General features: G+C 39.4%; 1 protein-coding gene and 1 long non-coding RNA gene across 5 annotated transcripts in view; both read right to left on the bottom strand.

Annotated features, from left to right (window-relative positions):
- Window positions 1-10,598, bottom strand: part of LOC134736048 (uncharacterized) — a 64,298-nt gene extending 53,700 nt beyond the window's left edge. Inside the window, exon 1 of the long non-coding RNA XR_010119754.1 lies at window positions 10,337-10,598. This is a non-coding gene — a long non-coding RNA (uncharacterized lncRNA). The remainder of the gene's footprint in view (window positions 1-10,336) is intronic.
- Window positions 1-12,401, bottom strand: part of RAB40AL (RAB40A like) — a 121,422-nt gene that overhangs the window by 31,288 nt on the left and 77,733 nt on the right. For all 4 annotated transcript variants that reach the window (XR_010119751.1, XR_010119752.1, XR_010119753.1 and 1 more), the window contains exons 6-9: window positions 9,625-9,815; window positions 6,564-6,647; window positions 5,633-5,773; window positions 1,648-1,726 (exon numbers count right to left, since the gene is read on the bottom strand). The gene's annotated coding sequence lies outside the window, so the exon portion shown is untranslated. The remainder of the gene's footprint in view (window positions 1-1,647; window positions 1,727-5,632; window positions 5,774-6,563; window positions 6,648-9,624; window positions 9,816-12,401) is intronic.

The following is a 12,401-nucleotide window of genomic DNA, read 5'->3' as shown; positions in this document are numbered from 1 at the left end:
CTTCACCTCTCACTAGCTCAACTCCTACCTCCTGACACAAAAGGTCTGTTGTCCATAGAATGGTGCACACTTTCCAGACATGTTTCTGTGGATGAGGTGCACATGACCATGTTCACCTACACATGCATATAATCTTTGCCAAAAAGTGCAATCACATTAATCATCTCCTTTTGCAAGCTGTCTTTTCCACTTAATATTCTTCTGAGGATTTATATTAGCATCTTATTAGTTCTTATAGTTTTAGCATAATCAACAGGTTCATTGTTCATGTCTATATCTATTGGAATTCTATGTCATAATTAGTTGCCAAATGTTTTGTTACTGAGTTTGCCCTATAAATTATGGATACTAATCCAACATTTGAGATGTAGTTTGAAAATGTTTCCCCGTTATTTTATAGAAATTCTTAGTGTTATTTTCATTTAGAATGTGTTTTCAACTTCAATAATATGAATAAGATATATACAGATTGTAATTTAAAAAGAAATACTAGTGAAGAACACCTTAGGTCGTGTGTACTGTTGGCTTTGAGAAAAATTCAAGCATTGAGAGTCCTGGAGATATCAAGACAAAAATGGAAAAATACTTAAAAATACTTAAAAGTAATTCTAGAGTTAGCTGCTGATCTGGAGAAAAGAGTTTATTCCCTGCTTTACATAAACTTTCCTAAAGTACCCTGATTTGAATAATGGTCAAAGTGATAGGTACCTTGAATAGCAGTTAAGATTAAAGGAGATGAAATATAAAGTGCATTTGCTTACAGTAGTTTAGTGTATGTTACTTTCCTTCTCTCCAGCTCAGCTGTCCCAAGGCCAAAACTTGAGCTTCTGCCTGAGCCCACTCACCACTTCGAGAAGCAACCAACTTATGTGGCCCTACACCCAGGTCTCTTGGCATAAATGGCGGGATTTCATCTTCTCTATCTTATTCATCACCCAGAGGGGTTGTGGAGTGAGGACGCATTGGTCCACAATAGCAAGGGGGTGGAATCTGACTATTTCTCAAGCCTTGGAAGCCCATCTTCTAAAAGGGAGGCTACTCAGGGCTGTCTATGGATGATGAGGGATGGAACCTCATTTCAATCCTACCACCTATCTGGAGAAGTGACTTAGGCTCTGAAAGCCTGAGTTTGGTCATCTATGAAATGGGACTGACCACACCATCCTTACAGTGCTGTCCTGAGGGGTAAATGAGAAAACCTGTCCAGAGTATATGGCATAGAGTGGGACTTCAATGGCCTTTAAATGTTGGGACACAGCACTAGGGGATGGCTGAGCCTCAGGGCTAATGAGGCATTGTGAAAAATCATTTCCCATTGTTTCTCTTTATGAGAAAACAGATATCTAGTTGAAGAAAGCAAATGTCCCTGTGATATGCCTTGAGTTCAAAGACTTGTAGACAGTTGTTTCTGTACTTCCTGGGCACTATCAGAAGCTCATAAGAGCTGTTCAACATCATGCCCCTGAGCTGACCCAAATCCAGCTCCCCATGCTGGAAAGACAGGCATATCTTTGAATTCACTTGTTGAGCTCAGAAATCGGTAACACCAGGGTAGCAAAAAGTTGTGTTTGCCTAATGGCTGTTCCTAGACTGGTCAGTATGGTTTGGGGCTCTTTTTTTTTGTTAAGGAAAAATTTGGACCCATACCGCAGCCACCAGTGCAGAGTCTTCGGATCATGTGGTATTCAGCCACATCACTCCAGGTTGTCGGTCATCTGCTGCCTCCCTTAGAGACAAAAATCCAATGGTTACTAGCAAGTCTTTGACACATGATAGAGTTTGGCTGTGTCCCCACCCAAATCTCACCTTGAATTGTAATAATCACCACATGTCAAATATGGGGCGTGGTGGAGATAATTGAATCATGAGGGCAGTTTACACCATACTGTTCTCATAGTAGTGAATAAGTCTCAAGAGATCTGATGGTTTTATAAATGGGAGTTTCCCTGCACAAGCTCTCTTGCCTGCCACCATGTAAGATGTGTTTTTGCCTTCTGCTATGATTGTGGGGCCTCCCCAGCCATGTGGAACTGTAAGTCAATTAAACCTCTTTCCTTTATAAATTACCTAGTCTCAGTTATGTCTTTATTAGCAGCATGAGAACAGACTAATACAACACACAATTATCTAGTTTTTAATTAGCTAACAACTAAATATTTACAGAGCCCAGAATTCATGCTATTCCATTGGAGGTACCTCATGAACTCTAAAGTCGAATTAGCTGGGCAAGAAAGGAAATTAATATATGGGTGACTTCATTGCTTAAATCTGAGATGAGATGGTTCTTCTCATTAATTTTTAAACTTGATCAGGTTTCAAAAAATTGATGATTTTCAAAAATCCCTCCTTGGACCTCTCATCACCTATTCAACCACATGATAGAGATACCACTCCTCTCCCTCTCTCCCTCTCTCTCTCTGGTGCTCTCCCTCCAGCGCTCTCTCTCTCTCTCTCTGTGTATGTGTGTGTGTGTGTGTGTATGTGTGTGTGTGTGTGTGTGTATGTGTGTATGTGTATGTGTTCTCCCCCATTGGATTCTCTCTTCTCCTTCAAATTCAAAGTTCCACAAAGAGTTTTACACATTCCTTGTTAATAGTCTCAACTTTTCACTGACTCTTTATCCCATTACACTATGGATTCTGTCCCCAGGATCATCAATTAACACATACGAATTAAAACTCTTTTGAAATACCTTCCTTGTGCAATCAAAAATAACAAATGGAAAGCAAAATATACTCATGCTGAGCAATTGTGATACAAAATCAGATCAAGCTCTAAATGACATGCATCCCTGAACTAATCAATGGATTTGGGTAGCAGCCTGGACATATGAAAATCAACTCAGGGAATCACTGTCTTCTTTCACCAGCATGACCCAGTTTAGATTCCAGATAGACAGGGTAAGCCTACATGAATTACAGTTTGGATGAAAGATAGAAAATTAGGTCTGGACAAATGGAAGGTATTTCATGTCAGGATACACTGAGATATTATTTTAGGCTAGTTAGCTTCAGGGAAACTCTAAAGATTTTAAATTCATCAGGGAATAAAGACGCTTGGAAAATGGTATCTGCAGATTTTGTTGGAGCTCCCCACAGCATATAAACTGAGAAAATGAGTGTGTCTGCTTCAGTGAGTCTGAAAGAGAGTATAAATGACAAATAGTATATATGGTAGGTCCCTCTATTAAGATGTGAATGTGTGTTTGTTCTCCTCATGTTTCTTCCTTCCTCCTATTTCATGAGGTAGCCAGGTATTTAGAGATGAAACCATGTCAGAAAACAATACCATATTTCACTTGCAGATACATGCATATGTAATAAAAGTATAGAAAAATGTCTTAAAAACGTAAATCCTAAATTCTGCATCATGGTCACCTGTGGGAAAGAAGGCAGCTGAGGTAATAAGAGAAGACTTTAAAATGTGTTTGACTCACCTATGAAAGTTTTATATGTTGACATGAATATGTAGAAGTCTGTTGTATTCTATAATTTTTTGTGTTATTTTAATATTTCATAACAACCACTATTTCTCTGAGACTTAATTCTGATTTTAAAAAGCTCCATACCAATTCAGAAATTCAGGGAAGTATAATCAAGTCCAGATATATAATTAATCAATAACCCCATCACTAGTTAATTTTTAAACGTAGAATTTTTTGTATTAACGCTCATTTCATTCTCTATGCATGCATATTTAATGTATGTATACTAAATATGGGTTTCATTAATTTGAAGACTCAACATTTGCTAAAGATCATGAAAGCAGTTATTAAATGTACACACATTTTCTACTGATCTGTCGGACTCCAAAGCCCACATCCCTAACCACTGGGTATACAAGGACAGATCTGGTACTTGGGACCCAGGTCTTCTGGTTTCAGTCTGTTTTATAGCAGACTCATCTTCATGCTCTGTCATTCAGTGCTATCTCCTTTCCAGAGCTTAATGAAAGGCTGCTATTCCAATGTCCAAATGGAAGGTAAAAGAAGGTAGCAAGAAAGGACATCAAACAAAATGTAATGAGGGGATGATTTTCCTTCTCCTCCACTGCATGATCAGGTTACCTGTGCTACAAAGAAGAGACAACAAAGCCCGCCCTCCCTCCCTCCCCTCGCTCCCTCCCTTTCTCTCTCTCTCTCCTTCCCTCCCTCCCTTCCACTTTCTTTCTTTTTTCAGGGTCTTGCTCTGTTGCCCAGGCTGAGTGCAGAGAGAAAACAAATGAAAGTGTGGAGAGAGTGCGAACCCGTGAAAAGAGTGTTCTGGTTAAGAATGTGACTTCAGGAGGAAGGCATAAACCCACTACCAGATGGGAGCCTATGGGACCTGGGGTTAGAGAAAAACTAAAGTAGGTATAAGATTAACCTGGGTTAATTTTATGGCTATGCTTTTTTCGGAAATATTTCTTAAGTAACATATTTTAGGAGCTACATTTTTATCATAAATGTATTCCACACTTGCCTTTGCAAAAGTTTAATATTGAGTCAAGTGCAGAAATTAAAAAATATTAATACCCAGTGTTAAAGCAAACTAAAGGTGACCTGAGAAGGACTTCGTACTTCTATATTTGAGTCCTTGTGGATGAACTATAACCTAGCTTAATAGACAAAATTGAAAACATAACTTAGGAGTATGTGCCTGTAACAATAGCTAAGTCTTGGCCAATCCTAGGGGCCATACTTCAACCATTCGTGTACTGCTGAGTGTTCAAACTGGGTTTAAATAAGGCAAATGCCAAGCTATAATCAATCCAGCCATTCTGTACCTCACTTCCAATTTCTGTACATCATTTCCCTTTTTTGGTCTATAAATCTTTTTCCACCATATGGCTGTGCTAGAGTCTCCATGAATCTGCTGTGATTCTGGGGGCTGCCCAATTCATGAATTGTTCATTGCTCAAAGTCCTTTAAATTTAATTTGGCTGAAGTTTTTCTTTTATCATCAGTATTCCTATCCTTACTGAAATTTACATCATGCTATTTTGTTTTTTTATAAACGTATATAAGCAAATGTAATGGATATACATACATTACATTTTATATAACTGTTATACTATATATGGAGCTTGGTATTCTGGGTCTTTATTTTTATTTCTATTTTTATCTGAACTTTTATACAAGGTAGTAATATGTGGATGAGTCATTCTGATTAAATTACAAGATATATAATCTAACTTTGCCTTTTAATGAACCAGCTGACCCAACCCCAATTTTCAAACAATGCATCTGATTGGAAATGCCATATCTATATTGCATATTAAATGTAATATATATATGGGTCTGTTCATGAGCTTTCTACAGACATCCTTTAATCTGTATGTCAAAGACTCTATCAGTTATAAAAGCAAAGTTTCATGGAACATTGCAATACCCGACAGTGTAATCCTGACTCCTATCATTCACCCTTTGGATGAATGGTGCAATAATAATAAAATAAAATAAACAATAATAAAAATGCCAACAATTATAGGATACATGATAAATTGTTTGCTCCAGATTATGCAACCATCAGGTGATAGTTCCCAGACTCAAATCCAAGTCCTTCTCACCCCAAAGCCCACATAGCTAACCACTGTTCCTATATTAAATGTCCTTCTGTGGTAGACTAGAGGCCAAAAAAAGAACCGGACTCACCCCAGGTCCCGTGGTCAGTTTACTGGTCTGGCAACTAGGATATAAGTTCAATGACCCCCATCTTCTGTCCAGCTACTATTCTTTGCTCTTCTTTAATATTCCTTCTTCCTGGGGCTCAATAAATTCATTCACCAGGTCACACTAGAATGAAAATAGGAGACCAGAAAGTACATGGAATCAAAAGAATAATGAGATAGAACCAACATTCACTGCTTGTCGCCATGTTTCCAGATCCTCTCATTTCAAATCTTTTATGCAGCACAGATATTTTCTTCCGGGGCCAGCAATCTCTCTTCTAAGAATGTACCCCCAAAGATAAAATTAAAAAAGACAAAAGGCATAAACACAAGGCAATTAATGGTACAACAATTTGTAACAGGAGAAGACTAGAAATGAGACAGATGTCCACCAATAAGGAATTGATTGAATAATCTAAGGTACATCTACATCCCAGAGTTCTGTGGAGGTAAAACAAGCAATGAGAACTCCCCCTTCTACTCCTTTGTAATGATTTCCAGCATATATTGTTAAGTGAAGAAAGAAAGGTACAGAAAAATGTGTTGAGCCACTGCTGTCCAATATAGTAGGCATTGTCCTCATATGGCCATTTAAGTTGATTAAACTTACATGAAACTAAAAGTTCAGTTCCTCAGTCACATTCATCACGTTTCGGGTGTTCAACTGCCACAGTTGCCATTAGCTATTGTGTTGAACAATGTAGACAGTATATTTTCATCTCTACAGAAATTAAAATGATTTTTCTGTTATTCTCACATACAGCTTTCTATTCAGCATATAAAGAGGCTGGAATATCTATTGGCCTTCTGTATCCCTTTAACCTGGAATGCCTCCTTTTTCAACCCAGAATTTCAGAACGCTCTATATAGGGTGTGCATGGGCCACAGCCCCTCCCTCCCACCTTCCTGCTCACCGACGTTCAAGCTGTAGTTCAAGCTTCTGTCACGAGGGGGCGCAAATTGTACCACCATTATCGAACTCTTCTGCAAAGACGTGTCTGCAAGGAGCAAAAAATACAATACTTCCCTTAAACCACAGCTTATGAGCCTAAGTGCAGAATGATTCATTCTAATTCTGTCAAAGAAAAAAAAACTGGTAAGTGTAAAAGAAGACTGTAAATACATATACTGTAGGGCATCCATAGGATGAAACACCAGGTAGTTCTAACATTCCTTGGCTGTTGCTGGAAAACAGAATCTTAAGGGAGCATCAGGACAGGTGAGAGGTGACTGAGAGAGGATGACGGCACAAGGGGCAGATCTGGGCAGCTGTGCCCCTGGAGAGGGGATGAGTGGGAGGCAGTGGTAGAAGGTCCAGGAAGCCTGTACAGCGGTGGCGTAATGGAGAGTGAACGAACGCCCTGCTCTCTGGAAGGGACCCTCCTACAGTGTGGAAACCTCTCCCTACACTAAGGGAAGAGATAAATCAATGAATATGATGTAGATTTGGGGTCGACAGCAAATGGAACTGCTTTAATATACACACGAACATGCCAAACAGAACTGGTATTTCAGTGAACAAACCATGTTATAACATCTGTTACTCTTTGTTAGACGTACTCCTTTTCCTTAAAAAAGAACAAATGTGAAGATGGCTGCGATGTTTCCTAGTGGCCAGAGCCAGGATTGCAACTCTGAGAGCTGACTGGTGAGTTCAGCAGGGGAAAGGGAGGGATGGCGGCTGGGAGGTTGATTAATGGGATTAGTCAGTTTTCTGGAATTTTTGACGTACCTACAGGAATCCCTCTGTATCCATCATTTTTCTGGGTTATAAAAAAGTATGTTTTCGGGGATATCTAAATCTGATACTGGAAGTACAGCGTCAGTCTGAACTGGGGATAATGCTGCAATTGTGAACTGTATTTGAGGTGGTAGAGCTAGAGGAGCTAGCACACACACACACACACACACACACTCGTGTGTGAGTCAATTCATTTTTAAAAAATCTACTTTATTTCCCCAGGAAATTGAATAAATGAATGCCTAAAGTAAGGAGTATATGTGTAACATACTCTTGTCAATATGTTCACAACATACTGTTTTTAATATTTCATCAAAATATTTTCCTGAATATAAAATGTAAAACAATATAAAATACACATATATGAATTGAAATTAACCTGTATCTCTCACTGGAGCAGCTCCTAATCCCTGACCCCTAGGTGTCTGCTGTCCATAGAATGGTGCATACTGTGAAATGTCTCCACAAGAGAGATGCACACAAATATGTTCACCTACACACACACAGTCTGTTCCAAAGGTCGAATCACATCCTTATCTTCTTTTGCAACCTATTTTTTCCACTTTTCTTCTCAGGATTTATATTTACATCTTATTAGTTTTTGTGGTTTTGACATAGTTCATATGTTTATTGTTCATGTATCTAACTATTTGACTTCTCCACTGAAATTATTTGCCAAGCTCTTTGTTAGTGTGCTTCACAAAGCATGAATTCTAATCTAGTATCTCACTCTAGTTTGCACTGATTTTTCCAGAGTTTTTATGCTATTGTTAGTTTTTTTAAATTTAGAATTTTTCAATTTAAATTATCTTCTGACTTAAAACCACATGGATCACAATTTAAAAAAAAAATGTTAAACTGCCTTGGAACATGTAATGGCAGTGCCCAAGGAGATTAGATCATTCCAAGCCCTGGAGGCACAGAGACAAACTGGAGAAAACTTTAGAATAATTCAGAATTACCTGCTAATCAAGACACAACAAAGGTATTTCCCTGATGTATAGAAACTCGCCTAAAGTACCCTGATCTGAATAATGGTCATAATTCAGTGGGTATTCTTGTGGGTAACTTGAATAGCTGTTGAGATTAAAGGAGATGAAATATAGAGTGCATTTGCCTACAGGAGTTGTGATGGTTAACACTGAGTGTCAACTTGATTGGATTGAAGGATACAAAGTATTAATCCTGGGTGTGTCTGTGAGGGTGTTGCCAAAAGAGATTAACATTTGAGTCAGTGGGCTGAGAAAGGCAGATCCACCCTTAATCTGGTGGGCACAATCTAATCAGCTTCCAGTGAATATAAAGCAGGCAGAAAAATGTGAAAAAGAGAGACGGGCCTAGCCTCCCAGCCTACATCTTTCTCCCATGCTGGATGCTTCCTCACCTCGAACACTGGACTCAAAGTTCTTCAGTTTTGGGACTCAGACTGACTCTCCTTGTTCCTCAGCTTGCAGACGGCCTATTGTGGGACCCTGTGACTGTGTAAGTTAATACTTAATAAACTCATATATATATATATGCTCACCTGTCTCAAGGCCAACACTTGAGCTTCTGCCTGAGCCCACTCACCACTTCAGGCATCAGCCAACTCATGTGTCCCTACACACAGGTCTCTTGGCACAAAGAATGGGATCTCACCTCTGTCATCTTCACCCAGAAAAGTTGTTAGTAAAGACTCATGGGGTCACAATAGCAGGGGGGTGAAATCTCACCATTTCTCAAGCCCAGAAACCCATCTTCTAAAAGGGAGGCTGCTCAGGGTACTCTAGGGAGGGTGAGGGATGGAATTTCATTCAAATACTGCCACTTACCTGAAGAGGTGACTTAGGCTCTGTAAGCCTGAGGTTAGTCATCTGTGAAATGGGACTGACCATACCAACCTTACATAGCTGCCTGATGGGTACATGAGGAAACCTCTTAAGAGTATACGGCATGGGGTGGGACTTAAATGGCCTTTAAATGGGACACAGCATTAGGGACTGGCTGAGCCTCAGTGCTAAGGCAGGCATTGTGAAAAATCATTTCTCATTGCTCCCCCTTATGAGAACACAGACATCTAGTTGAAGAAAGCAAATGTCCCTGTGATATGCCTTGAGTTCAAAGTTTTGTAGACAGTAGTTTCTCTGCTTCGTGGGTGTTATCAGAAGCTCATAAGAGCTGCCCAACATCATGCTTCTGAGATGACCCAAATTTAGTTCCCCACACTGGGAAGACAAGCATGTCTTTGAACTTACCTGCTGAGCTCAGAGACAGCACCAGGGATGCAAGGTTTGGTGTTTGCCCAGTGGCTGCTCCTAGACTACTTGGTATGTTAATATATTTATTTGTATATTCTAGATCTGTCCCAAAATCACCAGTGCAGGGGTTTTCAGATCATGCATTAACCAGCCACATCGGATCAGAATTTCAGCCATCTGCTGCCTCCCTGAGAGACAAAAATCCAAGAGTTACTAGCATTTCTTCACACACAATGTCTATTCTTTCATTAGGTAATAACTAAATATGTATTGAGCTCAAAACCATTCTATTCCATTAGAGGTGCCTCATGAGCTCTAACGTGATATAAAAGCATAAGGGAAATAAACATGTGGTCAACTTCAAGGGTTAATTCTGAGATAGCTTTTTTTTTCACATTAGCTTTTAACTTGGTCAAGTTTCAAGACATTGAAGATTTAAAAAAAAAATCTCTCCTTGGACCCCCTCATCACCCATTCAGCTACAGGATACAGATCTCCCTGTCACTGTCTCTCCCTCCCTTATCCTTCTTCTCCTTCATATTCGAAGTACCAAAAAGAGTTTTCTACATGTTCTGTTAACATTTTTCACTTCCCACTCATCATCCCACTGCCCTATGGCTTCTGTCTCTGGGATTGCCATGAACATTCTCTCCAAAGTCATAATCCACCCATTTCTTACTAGGTCCAGGTTTTGCATAAATACACTAACATAGGGCATATTACTTTTAATGAGCTCCTAAAGTATGTATGCTTGCAGACTGCTTCTTTCACCTAACAACAGAGCTTTCACAGTTTCCCAGGCTCTAGAGCATGATGCACTGCACATAAGCCCAAGCTGTCCCACTCCCTAACTGTTCAGTCTTAGGCAAAGCCATTATCCTCTCTGTCCCTCAGTTTTCCATCTGTAAAATTGAATTTTGCAATAGTATTTAACTCATAAGTGTGTTCTGGGCACTGAATGATCCAATACATTAAAAGCATACAGTACCTATGAAATGTTGGCACTTTTAAATACTTTTCACATGTCTTACTGACATTCGTATCCCTGTAGCCATGAAAAAAAATTAGGGTATCGACCAATGTTTATTCATAATCAATGACATTTGGGGTATGATGTTTGTACATGTAATAGTTTCCTAGGGCCACCATAAGAAATTATCACAAACTTTGCATATTTAAACAACAGAAATTTATTATGCCATGATTCCGATGTACAAAACCAAAGCCTGAAGTACAAAATCAAGGTGTAGGCAGGACTGCACTGCCTCCAAAGCCTTTAGGGGAGAATCCTTTCTTGGCTCTTCCAGCTTCTTGTGGCTCCTGCTTTATTTGGTTTGAGGTGGCATAACTCAATCTCTGCCTCAATCTTCACATGGCCTTCTTCCCTGGATGTGTCAAATCTCCCTCTGCTTTCTTTTATATAGATACCAGTCACTGGAGTTAGGCATCAACCTACATTCAGGATATTCCCTTCTGGAGCTCTTTCACTTCATTATATCTACATAGACCCTATTTCCAAATAAAGTTTGGGTGGGTTAGGATTGGGACATGTTTTGAGGGGGACAAAATTCTACCCACTACAGTTAAATAAGCAAGTTACACTACTAAATGGAGGATAAAGTATCTTCTGTATGTACATGGACTGGCTGATCCCTGAGATGTTGAACTAGACCAAGCTGTGGCCCTTTGGAAAGGGAACCTGGATGGTAGTCTATTAACAGGTACACAACTACTATATAAAGGGTATTTTATATTTCATCTCATTTTGATTTCAACAATTCTATCCAGTACCAATAATTATGCCCATTAGTTGGATCAGGGAACACAAATTAAAAGACTGGTAACTTGATCTAGGGAAACTACCTTATAAACTATTGCTCCAGGATTCTAAACCTAGAATTATTCAAAACATTTTTTCCCTTCTGTCCTGTCAGCTAACATTTGATATAACTTAAAGCATATATATATATATATTTTTTTTTTGAGATGGAGTCTCGCTCTGTCACCCAGGCTGGAGTGCAGTGGCATGATCTTGGCTTACCGCAGCCTTCTCCTCCTGGGTTCAAGCGATTCTCCTGCCTCAGCCTCCTGAGTAGCTGGGACTACAGGCGTGCACCACCAAGCCCAGATAATTTTTTGTATTTTTAGTAGAGGTGGGGTTTCCTGATGTTAGCCAGGCTAGTCTCAAACTCCTGACCTCAAGTGACCCGCCCACGTCAGCCTCCCAAAGTGCTGGGATTACAGGTGTGAGCCACTGCACCCGGCCTTAAAGCATTATTATTGTTGAGTTGTTCTTTCAAAAACAATGTGCTGAAGTGCTTTTTAAACAGTAAAAAATTATAAAGTATAGAATTGTATCTGTATAGCCAAAATAGAAAATAAAAAGAAATATAAAAATTTGGAAGAAAACCTAGGCAATACCATTCAGGACATAGGCGTGGGCAAGGACTTCATGTCTAAAACACCAAAAGCAATGGCAACAAAAGCCAAAATTGACCAATGGGATCTCATTAAACTAAAGAGCTTCTGCACAGCAAAAGAAACTACCATCAGAGTGAACAGGCAACCTACAGAATGGAGAAAATTTTTGCAACCTACTCATCTGACAAAGGGCTAATATCCAGAATCTACAATGAACTCAAACAAATTTACAAGAAAAAAACAAACAACCCCATCAAAAAGTGGGCAAAGGACATGAACAGACACTTCTCAAAAGAAGACATTTATGCAGCCAAAAAACACATGAAAAAATGCTGATCATCACTGGCCATCAG

The sequence above is a fragment of the Symphalangus syndactylus genome, chromosome X (genome assembly GCF_028878055.3).
Source record: "Symphalangus syndactylus isolate Jambi chromosome X, NHGRI_mSymSyn1-v2.1_pri, whole genome shotgun sequence".
NCBI lineage: Eukaryota > Metazoa > Chordata > Mammalia > Primates > Hylobatidae > Symphalangus > Symphalangus syndactylus.
The sequence above is the reverse complement of the archived record's forward strand: the minus strand, read 5'-3'. Positions and strand labels throughout refer to the sequence as shown.